This window comes from Symphodus melops (assembly GCF_947650265.1).
Source record: "Symphodus melops genome assembly, chromosome: 9".
NCBI lineage: Eukaryota > Metazoa > Chordata > Actinopteri > Labriformes > Labridae > Symphodus > Symphodus melops.
The window spans coordinates 953,418-970,407 of NC_136699.1; the positions used below are offsets into that span (position 1 = coordinate 953,418).

The 16,990-nt window shown below is 45.2% G+C and overlaps 1 protein-coding gene across 6 annotated transcripts in view; it reads right to left on the reverse strand.

Moving 5' to 3' along the window:
* lingo2 (leucine rich repeat and Ig domain containing 2) overlaps positions 1-16,990 on the reverse strand; it is a 196,190-nt gene that overhangs the window by 35,072 nt on the left and 144,128 nt on the right. Inside the window, exon 5 of one of the 6 annotated variants that reach the window (XR_013779836.1) lies at positions 5,922-6,457. The exons of the other annotated variants lie outside the window; for them this stretch is intronic. The gene's annotated coding sequence lies outside the window, so the exon portion shown is untranslated. Of the gene's footprint in view, positions 1-5,921; positions 6,458-16,990 lie in introns of those variants that run through there. 6 annotated transcript variants of the gene reach the window in all.

Below are 16,990 nucleotides of genomic sequence, written 5' to 3' on the forward strand. Positions count from 1 at the left end.
AAAAAGTAGTATAGATAATGGATGTGTGTCTGGGTGGGATCACCGGACAGCAGCTGGTCCCAGTTTCGAGGTCGTTCAGCTCGGGGTCTAAAGAGTCTGACGCAGCTATCGCCACTGTTCTGTCTTCTCCCTGAGAGGCTCTGCAGGAAAAAGTCTTTGAAAATACTCGGGCCCTGTCATGGCTCAGCGGTGATGAGACTTGGGTCAGAGTCTGACAGAGTGAAGGGACAAAGGCACACACACACACACACACACACACACACACACACAGGCGCTGTAATAGCTGTCTGTTTGGATGAAGAGCTCAGTGTGAGTGGATCGGCTCCGTGCTCCTCTTCCTTTAGAGAGAGCGGCGTGCTAAAGTATCGAGGAGCCAATTCTGATCATTTGCTAATTGTCCCTCGACTACTTTCGAGTGTGAATATATGCAAAGAGAGAATCTGTGAAACACAGTGTTATTAAATGGATGCGGCTGCTTTCCCAACGCTTAACAACAGAGTTGAAGGCCCACCGATTCAGTGGGGAGATACGCTATTCATACGAATGTTTTAATAATGACATAACTGCCTGGAATAAAAAATTGTGGTGCATTTACTGCAAGACTCAGTTCGTAAAGAGAAGGAGCAGAGTCGGCCATGTTGCAGCTTTAGTCAACATCAGACAGAAGACTGGCTCTAGTGTGAGCCTTTCACGGTTTCCTAAGTTCTTCTACAAACTTCGAAGGATGACAATCCTAAACCTCTCCTTGACCTTATGCCTCTGAATCTTACATTGTGCTCCTTAAAGTATTTATAGCACCATCTCTGCAGCCTATTCCTTTGACAGGCAGATGCATACCTGGATGTGGAATATTTGATTTCGAAGTTTAATAATCTTGCCTTCATGCAACTTTCTTAAAGTATAGACAGTCAGTACAGTCTTCCTACAATATTCTTTGGGTGTGCTGGCATGGCTCACAAACCAACCTGCTTCTCTGGGCTGCACAGGCGTGATTGTGTAAGGGACATTATGTGTTTAGTTCAGGCGTCTTGAGGTAATGGAACAAGCAGTCTTCATGCCTGTGACGATGTTGTGCGATGTGCACAAGGATTTTTAAAGGGCCCGTATTTATCAACCATTCAGTGCCCCAATCCACCCTCTATTTCAGCCCTGCTCAGAACAGGCTGTTTCTGTGTCTGTAGCTTTAAATATGTAAATGAGCTGTGTCTGACCACGCCCCCTCTCTGGAAGGCCTCGGGTGTACTAGGTGTTTGTAGGTGTTTGTAGACAGAGTGGAGTCAGAGAAAGATGGTGAAGAGGATTTAGCCTAACATGTGACCTTTAAAACTTACAGGAGGCAGAAAATCAACACGATGAAATTGAACCTTCGATCGTCTTGTGACATGGTGTTTGGTCCACACTGAAAACTTAAAAAAAGGAGGCTTGATATATTTAGAAGTTGTTCCCGTGGTAACAAGAAAAACTCCACCGCGTGCACTTGAGTTGAGCAGATGATTTGACAGCAGACAGGCCCGGCTTTGTATTCAGTACAGTGACAACCCTTAAGAACCCCATGAGAGTCAGACCTGCGGCATCCTGTGGGTTATTGAATTGAGACTGCCTGTGTCACTCTCCCATGTCTTTTTCACTCTCTCATAAAACAACAAGCTATTTGCTACGCAGCCGGAGCGTAAATATCATTGTCACCACATCTCCACATGTGTCTTTCAAATACTGATCAAATGGCTTTCGAGATGTGGATTCCCTCGGAACTGTTCATTGGGTTTTTTTGGGGGTGTTTTTTTTTATCCAATTTGAGCAGCGGGTGTAAAACACCTCAGTATAAAATTTGAATTATTATCAGTGTGGAAAAATGGGGAGCTCATGTTGTGCTGTAAAGTGTTTGGAGGGGAGGAGGCAGAAAGTGATGCAGTGTGACAAAACAAATAGAGAAGATGTGCCACAAGGGAGCACTATATTAAAGGAGAGGTGGAGGATGAGGTTAGGTTGAATTGAAGTACGACAGTGTGTGTGTGTGTGTGTGTGTGTGTGTGTGTGTGTGTGTGTGTGTGTGAGCTGTGAAGATGCAGGTTGAATTCTTGTTGCCTGATCAGAGTCCCAGGAGTAATCTCTCATAAGAACAGAGCACGGCCTGGCTGCACGATGCCCATTTCATTCGGGAGTGTATTAAATCCCAACACTCAGAAACCAGTCCACCCGTTAGTGTGACAATGTAATTTTAACAGGGGCTGTGGGTACAACAAGCAAAGAAAAAATAAGAGAGGCATTCATAAGGCAGGAGGTGGTGTTAAACCAAGATGGGAATAAGGAATAAAGGAGTGCAACACGCCATTGCGATTGGCTAGTCGAGGAACTCCCCTGTGTCCGAGCAGATATGTCTCTCCTTCTCATCATGGCGGGGCAATTTTGTCCCGGTTATGGCTCCTCCATCTTCTCCCGAGATACTTCGTATTTCAGCATTTCAATTTCCTCCCTTGTGCGAGCGCCGAGTGCTAACCTACTTCAGATCGAGATTTCTCTCAGACGAGAGGAGGAAGGGAGAAAGATAAAAAGAGAGGAACCGCTGGGCTTCTTCCGGTTTTCCCCACCGTGAGAGGATGCAGATTCAAAGGGAAAAATAAAATGATGCTGAGGGGTTAAACCCTCGCCTCATAAACCACATGTACTCATGTTGTTGAAGACCACATGCTGAGAGACCTTCCTCTGCAGTGACATCGTATTTTAAGACATTCTCAGCTGAGCTCTAATAAAACAAAGCAGCTGCACGAGTAGCTAAATATCTGGATTTGGAATATAGAGATATTTTCCCTTTTCACAATGAGGACCAACACAGAACACATTTTAATATATTTAGTGACAAGGTCATTTCACCACATACTGAGTAAACACTGGAGGCCATAATACTCCTGATATGCTCACGACACGCTGCGGCCTGCGCTCACTCTGCTCGGCTCCAAAAACTGTTCAGTTTGTTTGCTCAAAGTTCAAACTGGGTTTGGCTTAAGTCACATTTTCTGACTCTTGAGCGTCATTTGTTTGCTAGCAGGTTGACTGAGTTGACTTTCGCTACCTTCAGTTTTCTGTTCAGCTGCTCGATGTATCCGCCGCACTTTTCCCCGTTTGGAGCCACAAATGCAAAAAAAATTGTGAACCTTTGCCATCACAGCTTCACTGATCAACTTAATCAGAACTGCAAATTAAAAAATCAGAGACTCCCAGTGTGCATCATGAACGATCCTATGAGTGGAGCTCATATAACAATAATAATACAGTTCTTTTATATAGCGCTTTACTAAATACCCAAAGAGCCTTTGACAAAACAGCAATCTATGCTAATGCTCCAGAATGATCCATGACTCCAAAGTCCCTTTGCACATCATTAACTCAGTTACAACCAATCAGCTATCAGTTACATTGTGCTTGTTGACATCTGCAGTCCTTTACAGTGAAGCCTGAGGAAACTTCTCCCTGTCTTTATACCCACCACTGTTCCATTAGTCATTCTTCCTTTCATTCATCTTTCTTCGCACAATATGCTTGTCATTGTCGCTATAATCCCTGCCTTTTCCCCTTTCTTGGTTTCATCTTTCACACACACACACACTATCTCTGCGTCATTCTCTATTTCCATTTCTCCCTGACTGTTTGCAATGCATCATATCTTCTCTCACCTCATCTCCGTCAGCCGCCCGGTCCCTTCTCTTCCACTTCGACACCCAGGAAATTCTCCCTCTCCCTGTCGTGGGATGGCAATGAAACATTTATCCAATTCTGAGTCGTCGTCGGCCCCGAAATTGTTCTTCAAAAGAGTTCTGCTCAAGCTCTCTGTGCGGCCTCACGTGTCCCCTAAAAGAGTGACTTAAGAGGAAGATCCACTCTGAATAGAGACAGGATGAACCTCTGGCTGTTTGTGCGATCATCCACATCTGGAGGTGTGCAGCCTTAAATTAAAGGTGTGGACGTGCATACATCAGAGCTGTCTGTCTAAACGTTTCGACATAGAAAAGACATCTCCTGTTTAATTCAAAACATATGCAGATTACATCGTTATGACAAACGCTCATTCATTAAACAGAAACACAACACGGCGGCGTGTGAGCTCTCGCTGGTTGCGGTGTAATACTGGTGCAGTGTGTTCCAGCACCTCGCACAGTGCACTGATCTCCCCTCGGATCCAACCCCCCGGCCTCCATCACTTCACAAGTGTGATGCATGAGACAGGAGGAAGGAAGACGGAGGCCACTTCTCCGCATTCACAAAACCATTTGGGACCATGAATGTCCTCGTACCTGCTGTCACAGCCTCTGAGTGGTGCCCGGAAAGGAAAAAAAAAAAGCATGTGAAGAAGGTATACTCTCCCCCCTTTCTCTGAAAGTGGGACACTGCTTTTCCCCGGAGAGCGTAAAGCTCACAGCGAGTGGCTGCTTCTCCTCATGAGCTGCAGTGTCTCTCAAAGTCTGCCCGACATTTAAAGGATTTGGGCCTCGGACAATCAAAGGGGGGCATAGCTGGGACTGTGGGAGAGCCGTGGCTTCGGACCTAAGTTTGATCTAGCCTGGGGCAGTGCGGGTCAGCCTCCTAGATTAGGTCTGCTTTGGGGAGACACTGCTGCAGATAAACCCAGAGAAACTCAGGTAGAGCAAATAAGTCCTTCTAGCAGTTTCCTGGCCTAGATAGACAGGGAAGGGGGCAAGGGTCTGAATTCATTACCGGAGAACAGATGCTTTCTGCTCGCACTGCGGGTGTAAACAGTCCAAAACTGTAAACTTGATCTCCTTCGCTCATTTCTGCTTTAAGCTTTTTACCCCAATTTGTAATTCAATGCATCGCCTGTTAAAACATGATGCTTGTTTGTTTCTTTAGACTGATTAGTAAAAGCCGTCTATTTACAAAGAATCACAGGAAACGTTCTCAGGTCGCCTCCTTGGTAGATCCTACGGTGTGATATAGGAGCAGAAACGGCAAAGCTGAAATACATCAAGCGAACGGGAGGAAAGGCTTCCTCGTCTATCCTTGAAAAGCCCTGTCTCAACCTCGGCTTACTATACAACACGAGAACAACTCCGACATCCACCTTTCTCCCTAGAACAGAGTGGAACACGCTCCCGGAGCAAACTGCTCAGAATCCTAATCACCTTTTTTTTTTTTTTGTGGGAAATCCAAGCGAAGCTTCGACACAGGCGTGCAGTCATCCTTCCACAGATTCACAGACGGAGCTTCAACGTGAAGGTGTTTGTTCGACTGTGCATCCAAACACGGATGGAAGTCTTCCGCTTTAATGGGTTCAAGCTCGGCAATAAATCCTTATTGTTCTGCAACAATAATTACAGTCCAATAAAAGCTAACCCAGCCATCCCTTTGTATCATTAAGTTGTTAATTAACCTCCTCATACAGGCAAACATCACAGAGCATCAGAGCTGTTACATATCTAAACACTGACTGCTGCTGCTGCTGCTGCTGCACTTGGAACACATACAACGGTCTCCATGGCAACAGGAGAGCAAGTTGTTTCCTCCTCGCGGAGGATGAGGTTCTTTCATGAAGGTTTAACTGAGACGCCACACACGGCGGCGAGAAACAACAACAGGTAAAGGAGGGAACGTCAACAAGTCAGATACCGGGTGGCGACACATTTATCTCTGCAACGCACCAAGCAGCTGTTCTGAGTCACTTCAGCTGCAGCAGCGTGTCCTAACAATCAAGTCGTGCACTTTGATTTAAATATGAGGCCTGTAGTAAAGCTAATTATTGTTCCGTTCACTTCCTGCTTCTCCTTTCCCTTGATTGGTTGTTGTTGCACTCTGTCACTCGTTAGTTCGATAGACTTCACCTGCTAGCCTCTTTGCACCCACACGCCCAGAGACGCTCACGTGGCTCAGCAGCTGTTCTCACTTCATTCTGTTTTTGTGCTGTCGTTTGTGTGTAAAAGGACGCAGAATCCGGCGTCATCCACACGTAGGCGGGTATTTTTTTTTCTCTGCATTCTTTTCATACACAAGCAGGACTTTGAAAAAGCTCCGTCGTAAATTAAATGATCATTTGCCGAGGAACGGCGAGAACGATTTATCATCGTTGTTGCCTTGGCGTGCTCATGTAACGGTCTCTTCTGTGTCAATGAAGATGTTCTTGAGAGGAAAACTTCTTCCCGCCCATGGACTCGGCCTCACTCGCTGACAATGTGTACCAATAAAGTCCCCTCACCTCACTACACATACCGAGAGAAAAGAACCCTGTGACTTTTTCTAACAATATAATAAATATATTATGAGAAGTGTTCACTTTGTCTTCCTTTGTTCTTTGACTGAAGCCTTCCTCTCAGACGTTTTCCATAGGACGATATCTCGAGCTGTGTGCAGAGCGGCTTCCTCTTTGCCGAAAGCAATTTGGATGAAATGGAGTGAATGAAGACAAAAGTACATAGAGACGTCTAAATAAGAGGAAAACAAATTCACTTACCTTCAACAAGGACAGCAGAGGGAGAGAAGAAGGAGAAAGAACAACGTTTTAGTGCCCAGAGGGGAAATACCAACAGAAAAATACTCAACATCAAATGTGTATTTACTTTGAGTCGACCCTTTTCTCACTTGCTAATTTAAGATATAGCCCCAAAGTGAAAATAAAGTAGAGCTTTTCGGCGACACTAAGTACACACAAAGTGGCTGGAGAGGAACAAAGGCTGCCAGTGTACCTTTGTGAGGTGACACTGTGCAGGAATAATAAACAGTGAACATGAGGCTGAGACATGAGACTCTACCACTGAGCCACAGCCGCCCACGTGTAGCCGATACCCGGTCTAATTGTGATTCTAATCCACTTCAAGACCAAAATTCGTCCATTTTAATTCTTCAGAATCAGATGGGGTAAACCCATTTCAGGATATTTGTGCATGCATTACAGATATCTTAAAGAGGAAATGTTCTCCTTCTTTTCCAACAGCGCCCCCTGTGGTCTAAATGAATCATCTGTGTTTCTGAGCTTTGGTCCAAATATAACATGAATCAAGCAGCAGAGGAGGTTTGTGACCCTGTAGAAACCAGCTCTCTCAGAACGCTCCGTTTTGCTGTGTGTGTCTCTTTAAATGCATTAGCCCCGCCCCCTGAGTTTTCCCCTTAAAGATCACTCCTTCACTAGCGAGAATAAAAATGTCGGACCTGCGCAGATGTTGAGCTCTAGGCTGAGGATGGAGATACCCGGTGAGGAGAGGAGATTTTTTTTTTTTTTTTTACCAGAATCCCACTGTGACATCACAAGGAGGGCACATTTAAAACGAAGCATTTTTCTCTGTGTTGTAAATTTCTGCAGAGCACAAACAAAGGACTGGCTGTGTTTATTTCACATGTTGGGGGTCTGCAGACACTCAGGTTACCCAGATAAATGTTAATAAAGGTTCATCACGTGTCCCCTTTAAAAGATATAATCTAGAACAGGAGAAAACACTGGTGTTAAAGGTTTCATAAATAACCTACAGTGGAGATTTTAAGGCCTCTCTCTCCGTGTGTCAGCGGTGGATCAGTGCAGTGCTCTTCCTAAAACGCTCTGTCCGGCGGGGGGCGTATACATCATGTGGATTTACTCTCACCCATTAAATATATAGATGCTGGGGACCACATTTTACAGTTTGATAGGATTCCCTGGTCAGCCCAGCTGCAGACAGGCAGCCCGAAACTGACGGAGAGAGAGAGAGAGAGAGAGAAAGGAATGAGAGCGTATAGGGTTGAAAAATGACATCCGCATACCTTTTCACTCCCATACATCATTCAGAGGGCCGCTTTGCGATGGAGTGTGAAAAGAGGGAATGGAGACATTGGGTGAAGGCGGTGTGAAGGTGTGTATGTGTGAGCTTGCAGATTGCTTGATATTCATTCTTCCTGCTCGGGACTTGATTACCATTCATTACTGGCAGTATTGAATTTTCTTTTGCCACTTTCCCTGGAAGAGGGAGTCGGGGCGGTACAGAACATTACATTCAAAGGTCATAAAGATAAGCCTGAATAATTATTTTGTGGGTTTATGAGTGATAAGCACCTTGCATGGGGCTCAAGTAGCAAATTCAATCAAAGTGATCGCAGACAATAACACAATTCATCAGCAGAGTTAATTTGTGTAAGTATGATGTGGCAGCAATTACTAATTGTGTGCAGGGCTTGCATCTTAATTAGGACCAACAGTACCGGGGCTAATTGAATAAACACCACTGAACAAACAAATACTAGAAATAGTTGAGTGAAAAACCAACAGCGACATGGCGCCACCTCATCAACGCCACTCATTCTCAAATTGTGCTTCAAGTACCGCTGGCTCTTTTGGTCCACTGCGAGTCTCTGAATTACTTTTCTTTTTTTAAAAAGAAAGACGTGCAAATAAAATCATTCACACGCAAAGCTGTCATGTCGAGCAGATGAAGCAAATATTCTGGTTACAATTGTTTTGCAATTTTCGGCTCCAAACGGGGAAATATAGTAGAGAGAAGTTTGCCGGTTGCGTCGAGCAGTAAACTCATGTCAACGACAGCAGAGACGCTAGCAGACGCTAGCAGACGCTACATTCACGCACTGATGGTAGAGGCTGCAGTGTAAAGTGACCATCAAAAGGAAAACATTAACACGCCGCCGGAGCTAATTTGTGGTTAAGTGTCTTGCCCCAGGACACGTCGGACACTGTCGGAGATGGGATCGATCCACCGACCTTCCAGCTGATGCTTCATTCTACCAACTGAAACGCAGCCCTCGTACATGGTGAGCTCGCACTAAGCGCTAGACTACCGGCGCCCTGACAGCACGATACTTTGACAGTAATGCCCTTTGAGGAGAACAAACAACAACACAATGAGAGCTTTGGTTTCTTCAGACTGTTTAAAAATCTTCTCCCAACCCTTAAATCCTAAAACGAGACTCTGATCTGACTGATTGAAGTCTAACAGTCGGATGAAGCGTTTTCCATCCATGCACCACTGAGCCCAACCGAGGGAATCGACTCACAGGAATAGCCTCCAGTGGTCTGAGAGGGAAAGCGACAGAGCGTTAATTACCCGGCCGACACCAGAGAACAAGGTAAAAGGCGTGTTAATGAAATACTAATAAGGTTCGAATTGGAGTCCGTCAGCTTTTGCCAACCTCTAAAGTGATCTCAAGGACTTCAGTTTCCTTCCGTGGCCGCTCTCTCTTATTGCTAATTACTGTCGCTCACATGACAGAAGGCGGTCGAGAAAGCATTATTCCCGGGGAATGAATCCTTTGTGTGTTGTCCTCTGATGGAGGACGGCCAGGCCGCTTTACTGGATGTCAGAATTGAGGGGAAGGGTAACATGCTAAACCCTCCAAAGCCTCATTGTGTGCCAGACTTTTTGCCTCCTCCATTCTGTCATTTTACAACCTAGTTTGGGTTCTCAAGAGAGATTATGTTTATGTGCGTCTCACGAGTGCTCTAATTTAGCTCCTTTGGACAGCTGCAGTGTTCGGCTCAGTCGAGCAGCCACCTCCATTTCCCAGAGTTGACTTAGCATTGTTAGGTCTTCAGAGTTTTCTGCTGACTTCAAATCGAAGGTTAGGATCTACAAGAGAGGTAATGGAATTTCCACTGTGGGGCATCCTGCAGGACCGAGCAGCCATTTCACAAGGCTGTGCTGCGCGACCAAGCACAAACTGATAACATAAGTCAAAAGGAAACTCTTCCAAGTATTGGTGAGCTGCAAGTCGGGGGGGGAGAAAGCAGACAGGGGTGGGAAGATATTCTCAAAGACATTTGAAGATACAGCAATTTCTCTGAGGCAATCATTTGATGCTCTCATTGCTTGATGGCTGAGTGTCACCACTTTCGCGCTCCCATCACTCAAGTGCATCCAGCACTCCAAGAAATTGATTGTTGGAGGATAGGGCTGCAGCCGTGCACACACACAGACGTACACATCTCGTGTGGAATAAAACAATTTCTGTCTGCACTCAGAGGAGGAGTTAAAGAGTGTGTGTTCATTCCTCTCTGTGTTGGTGTGTTTAGATGTCTTTGTTCTAGAAATTACTACATCTGCACTGAAAACACATATTCTTTCCTTAGACAGATCCAGAGATTAAGTTATTGATTTCTTTTTTTAAGTGGAGACTCTCCAGTCGGGCCTCACAGTTGTCATAGTATCTGCTCATATTACAGCGAGGCTCTGCGGACCTCTCGGTGAGTACAATTCCCTCCTATCAGGTGGAGAAACGGATTAGTTCAGAAGATTATTTTGCCTCCTCCGAGCTCGTCCTGCGTCTTTATTGCAGGCACCACAGTAGGCTTTCTTTTCCCCTGCTCTCATATAAGACATTCACAGCGTGACTGTGTGCTGAAACGATTGAAGGTCAGCGGAGGGTTAGTTTTAATGAACATCTTTCAATTATTGCCATAGTCCTATCATAAAATAGCTTGAAATAGATGAAGTCCTCCAAAGGATGACATGAAAGGGCTTTAGAATAAAGACTCGCACAGTGAATCCAGAACTGGAAAAGCACTTACAATCTCTGGATGTCACGATCAATGCTTGGAAGTCACAATACAAAAACAGGGAGTAAATCCTGAGCCTTTGTAGCATAGAGCTCAACACATAAAGCTGGAAGAAAAAACTAAACAAAACAAGAAAAGCTTGTTTAGTTAAAGGAGCAATATATAACTCTGCCCCCTAGTGTGTAAAATGTGCACTGCAGTCTAAACTCTAATCATCACAGAGAGCTCTCTGGCTCCACCCCCTCCTCTCACACAGGTCAGCATGTGGTGGACACTGTAGCTTCAGTGTTTAGCCAGCTCTGCATGTGGTGGACACTGTAGCTTCAGTGCTTAGCCAGCTCTGCATGTAGAGACACTGTAGCTTCAGTGTTTAGCCAGCTCTGCATGTGGTGGACACTGTAGCTTCAGTGTTTAGCCAGCTCTGCATGGGTCTGTAAAGCTTTCTGCGTTCTAACCTCTCTCCATGTTTCATCTCCAACATTGATCCTAGTTTGAGCAGCTTTCTGCTGCTGGAGCTTATTAGAAACATGCAGAGGCTTTTTAGCTCGGGTACAATCACTTCTATCTGAAGCAGTTCCACTGCCCGCTTCCATCGCTGCAACACCTGTTCACCTGATAACTGCTCTCATATCTGGCAAACCCAGGGGCGTCCAAAACGGCCTTCAAAGCCCCGCCTACCTTCTCTGGTCCAATCAGATCCAGAGCATTCAGGAGCAGACCATCACAGATTGTTTCTGTAGCTTCATATGATTGTGTGCCAAGTGGTAAGCAGGTGTTTCATTTTCTCTCTGTGCGTCTTGTAGAAATAATGCAGACTCTTTTCATGGTACTCTTTTTGTCTTGGGAGTTCTGATGAGATATTTGATGATTCAAATGACTCTAAGAGGCTTTCAGTAAAAGCCCCAGTGAACTTATTCCTCTCTCTATCTCTTTTCTCTCTCCGTCCTTTATTTCTGGCTCAGAGTACAACTCTTATGCAGTCACTAAGACTGTGTTTGCACTGCTTGCACAGCAGTGGTCGATAATAACTTTGATGGTAATGGGATTCCAGCCAGTATCACATTACCCACAGCTGATGGCATAAAATGCGATTATCATTTGCCGTTTTTTTTTTTTTTTTGCAGTGCAAATGCTCACAGTGCCAGTACAGCTGTCTGTGTTATCATTAGTAATGTCGAGCATTAAGCGTCGTGTTGGACAGCTTTACCATCCTTCTGTGTTTCTGAAAGTTACAGAAAAAAATCTGGCTGGTGTAGTTTGTGAGGCGGCTGGTACTTGGGGAGGAATGTTTAATCCTAAACAGTTTGTGCAAGATAGAAAATAACACCTTCCAAATGACTCCATCGAGCCAAGCCCATTTTAAATATTCAGCTCATTTATGACTCCTAAACGTTGAGCCCTGAAACTAACTAACAGACCTGAGCGTTAGCGTCAGGTCCCAAGTAATCAGGGAGAACAATCAGAGAATAAACTTTTGGATGATTTTTCTATTAAATTAAACAAAAATATATCTATGAGGAAAGATGAAAAGATAAAAGCTGCAGTCATGGGCGTGTCCAGATGTTTTTGAATGAGTACGCTGGCTTATGCAGGGATGACCTGAAGTGTGACGTGCACACAAACACAAACGTAAATACTGATGATCTTCCCTTTCTAACAGCAAACTGATTCATCCTCTGAGCTTTATTAAGACACGGAAAGAAGACGTTGCCGATGCTCAAATTCACTCAGGCTTGTTGGTGAGGGGGGGGGGAGTGGCCTGTCAGATCTTAAAGGTGGTTCATGCATCCACCTGCCGACAGCTTTTCTCAGTGTGGCATCAATGAGGTGGAGACGCTCTGAGCCTCACTTAAGGCGTGATAATCTTTAAAGCCATGCTATGAATTAGCCTTAACTTACAAAGTCCACTGGGAGTTTACGCTTGAGCAGAATCTGTGAGAAATGTCGCCACTCTTCCTTCTGTGCATTCAGCCAATGGATGAGCTCCAGCTGTGTGTCAAAGAGGCTTGATGAGGAAGTGTAAATGTATTAACCGCCCTGTGTGTTACCTAAGGGACCTTGTGTCGGCCCCCTAGTGTTCATTTATGAGTGTTTTCAAAGAGTAGAGAGCGTTCCTTTGCCAACTGCGCCGAGTTGAAAATCTTTTCAGGCGTCGATGTGAGCGGCGCTCTTTTTCCATATTCGATATTCCCCGTGTTTTCGGAGCTTCTGGATCAGATATAAGACATGCGGTAAAAAGTGACCGAGCAGTGTCGTACTGTCACACAGTGGACGTGGTCAAAAGGGCTGTTGTCATGGAGATGGGACTGACAGGCGGCGCTATATAGAATACTAGGCAGAAAAAAGCTAATTTAAAAAAACGTAAGCAGCACTGAGATGCTGATTCGGAGCGGGATCACTATCATCAGAGGAGCGCCGTGTGTGAGGAAATATGGACGACTTTATAAATTACAGACTTGACAAAACAAAAAAAAGGAAAAAAAACAGGCTTCCTCGCCGTTCCAACAAACGAGCAGAGGGCGGCGGGTCCTGTGTAAATAAGACTTCAGTCTGAAGAGATTTGAAGAGACGCTGTTCATAATAAATGGAAGAAAAAAAAACTGAAGCTATTTCAGCAAATAATTGAAATTGTGCTTTTGATTTCTACAACTTTTTCCCTGAAAATCAATTTTCCATGAACTATTTTTTTTTTCTCTCCGTGTTGAAGGACTCCGACCAGAATGTGGGGTTTTAACACCCTCCCATAAAACACCTCTCTGTCCTGAACGGCTTACTCAAGGCCTTTTAGTTTACTGACACGCCATCTTTATCGTCGCCTGCTTTCTCTTCTTAAATCATTGCTGAGCCATTGGACATTTAAGACAAAGCCTTTGTTTTTATGTTGAGGAATGGCGATGAGCGGGGAAAGCATTTTGGATTATTGAAGCCGCCTAAATTGTTTGTCGAGCCAGAGGGTGTTTTGTTGCTCTGCTCTCTAAAGCCTTTTCTTCTTGTGCTCTCTCCACCACACTGAGCTGTGTGGCATCGGACGTAGTGGATTTAAAACATCGGAGAAGCCGCCTTAAGGCGTGAGCGGCGGAATGGACAACAGCTTATTAAGGGTGACCACTTCTGAATGTTTAGAAACACGACGATTTGCAGCTTGGGGACAAGACGTTAAAGATGCAGCAGGAGCGATTATCCAGTCAAAGTCTGTTTTAGTCTGAAACTTTTCTTTCCTAAAAAATAAGGAGAGAACATAAACTTGATTCAGCGCCTCGAAGAAAAAGGAAGTGTTACTGTCTGTCAGCTACGGCTATAAAACTCGACACCATATTTGTGCTATAGGCTACATCTTCATCTCAGCTCTCTTATCTTGCGACTCATTTTAACTCCTTTGGAAGAGCTCTTTAGAAAACGTGTAAGAACTGCGGCTGCATCCTAAGCGTAGCATCTATGGGTTGTTTTTTTTTGGTCTAGAGAGAGATGGGAAGGAAGAAGTGGGCATCTGCCTCGTTTGCATTCTGCACATGCAGGACGATTCAGGGGCCTGTCAGGCAACAGCTCTCTTCATCTGAGGTGCCTTTGAGAGCTTGGGAGAAAAGAGGAGCATGCGAGGGGTTCTGATGGAGGGTGAACTTCACACTCGCCTAATCTCTACCCTGGATCTGTCGGTCGTTCAGCGGAAGCGGCAGCTAGTGGACTTGGCACTAATTCAATCACTGATTCTTGATTGGCAGGGGAGTGCGCTGTCGCCCCGGGGGAAGAGGGAAAAAAAAAAAAAAGTCCCTTTTGTCCTTTGAGAAAGATCGAGGGGAGAAAGCCTGTCTCTCCTTCGACTGAACCAGACCAGGAAGCGCCAGCTGAAGGAACCAGAACTCGACGGAGGAAAAAGCCTGACTGATTAATCAGCCAACCAATAACAACGGCCGATATTATGACACATGATTATCTGTATCAATGTGAGACATAAACAGGATGGAAGTGTGTTTATGAATATATAAGAGTGCATACAGCTGTCCTGTGTTAAAGTCAAATTGAAGTGTTTAGAATGAAGGGGAAGCTTTGTGTGTGTGTGTGTGTGTGTGTGTGTGTGTGTGTGTGTGTGGAGTCGTAGCATGAAGACAGATTGCATAAGTCAAAGTGTGATGTTTAAACATTTAACAGTGACCCACTTTGAGAGAGAAACGAGGAGAGAAGAAGTTCATGTGAGGAAACATAATGAAGTCTCGTTTGATCCGTTCACGATGACGTTTAAGAAGAAACAATAACAGGACTCTGCACGCCAAACTGCGGTTGATTTGATCAGTGTGAGCACAAACAGACTCGGATCATACTCGGGTCTGGGTCACGATCCACGTGTGCTTGAGTACGGTCCGCGCTCAAACAAGGAAGTGGGCCGCCAACCGCCACTCCTTCACACGCTTCAAAAACAACCGTTGTGTCCGCGCAGCACGGAGCTGCACGAGGGTCGAGGAAACGTCCACAGTTAGCAGGGTGGACGCGAGTGGTTGCCGTGGTTACCGACTACAAACATCCTGCTCTGTCGGACTGCGAGCAGAAAAAAAAAAAAAAAAAAAAAAAGGTGAACGCAGACCGGCGGAGGAGAGGCGAGCGGGAGACGACCGCGGCCCCGCCCCCAAACAGAATAATCGGTGTGTTTTCTATTTTTTCAAACAAAGAATCCCCTCATGATGAGTCCAGAACCATTTCAGCATCCGGCCATAAAAGTGAGACCTGATCCTCTAAAGACTCCGACTCAGAATTAAGCCCAATGATTATCTCTCGCTCCGCTATTAAAGTTGAATGACTCTCCTCCAGAGAGTGACAATATTATGAGAGGAATAATTCCATCCCTATGAATAATTAAAAATTAAAGTTATCAAACTTTTTTTCATCCCCTCTCTCTCTCTCTCTCTCTCTCTCTCGCTTTAATCTCACCAATTGTGAATTATAAATCAGAGAGGCTGTCACGCTGCTCGTGTGCAGATCAGGCTGCTTTTCATCACTTATGTGAACTTCTTCATTCGGCTGATTGTTTAACATCGACTGTTTATTCACATTAAACTGACGAGTGTGCTAACATGACGATCGGCTGACGGTGAGCTGAATAAAGTTTTTCTCCGGTGTTGACACGAGTCAAAGCTCAACGTTTAAATCCTGGATGTGGATTCTATAATCTTCATCTTTGTGAAACACGCTAACGAGCTCTGCTGAAGACGTCATCGGATCCCTCCGCTGCTCGCTGCGTCTCACGTTTGGAAACTGAAAGAAAGAAAACAACTGAATCCAGCTGATTTCGTCACAGATGTTTCAGCGCACACAGGTCGTTTGACTCTAACTGTACTCGACCTCTGTGGACCGCACAGAGCCACGTCTGTATTTGATGAGCCCTGTGGACTTATTCCACAGCTGGCCGGGAGGACGAGGGCAAACTCCACATCAGTTACAAACCAAGGCTGACGGATGTTTCCCACTGCGCTCCATCAATGTTCATTTCTCCACTCAATCTTTTTTTTTTTTTTTTGCTCTCTGCTCATCCTGCTCTGCTCAAACGTGTGCAGCATTCCTTTAAAAATTTTTTTTTTTTAAATGGCCGCCTGCTTCCTCACTACCCAACGTCCTTATCAGAATAACAGAGTGAAATCTGCAGGAGGTGCAGAAGGTGTTGCACGCTTTAAGGACGAGTTGTCAGGAGGATGGTCCACTCTGCACAACTCTGCAGGGACGGTCCCGGGAGCGCCTGCGCCTGTTGCGTCTCATCGGCGCCCTGCAGAAGTGTGTTATAAATACAGAGTGCGTCTGATGACTTTAACGTCTTTAGAAGACATAACCTATTTTACTGGAGTCAAACTCGTTACGCAACTTCTGATTTCACCGGGTTCATCCTGAGCTTATGGAAATTTAGTGAAGAACTACTTTTTTCCGGGGTCTTGTATATTAACGCTCCCCAGACGGGTTCTGAATATCCTGTGGCGGCGCCTTCAAACACATTATCCGTGCTCTCGCTACAGCAGCGAGTGCAATAAGCTCGACGTGCCGCGTTAGGTTGGGAAAATAAAAGAGTTTATTGTGTAATAAACAAATTATGTTCATTACAAAGTCTGCTCCTGCTCCATCAAGTAAATGACGTTAAATAAAGAGAAGAAGATCCGACGCGCTCTCTGCTCAGAGTCGATGGTTGATTGAATTGGAGCACGAGAGAGAGAGAGAGAGAGGGCGAGTGAGCATGTCTAAAAATACGGGTCAGACAGAAAGTGAGTGGAGCTGCTCGTGCCGATAAACGCCGTGCGGTTTGGAAGGAGTGGAAACAGTTCCCCCATTAGAGATTCAGAGTGTCACCCCCCACCAGGGGACACGGCGGAGCAGCCTCCTGGCCTGTAATGGGCTCCAGGAGTGGTGATAAAACAGGCATCAATACCCGGGGACTCTTTAATGAGCGAGGCATTTGATCGGAAAAAAAGAGAGAGAGCAAGACTGATGAAGATGAAGGTGGATGGAAAGCTGGCCATCTCGGCTTCTTTTTGTCATTAA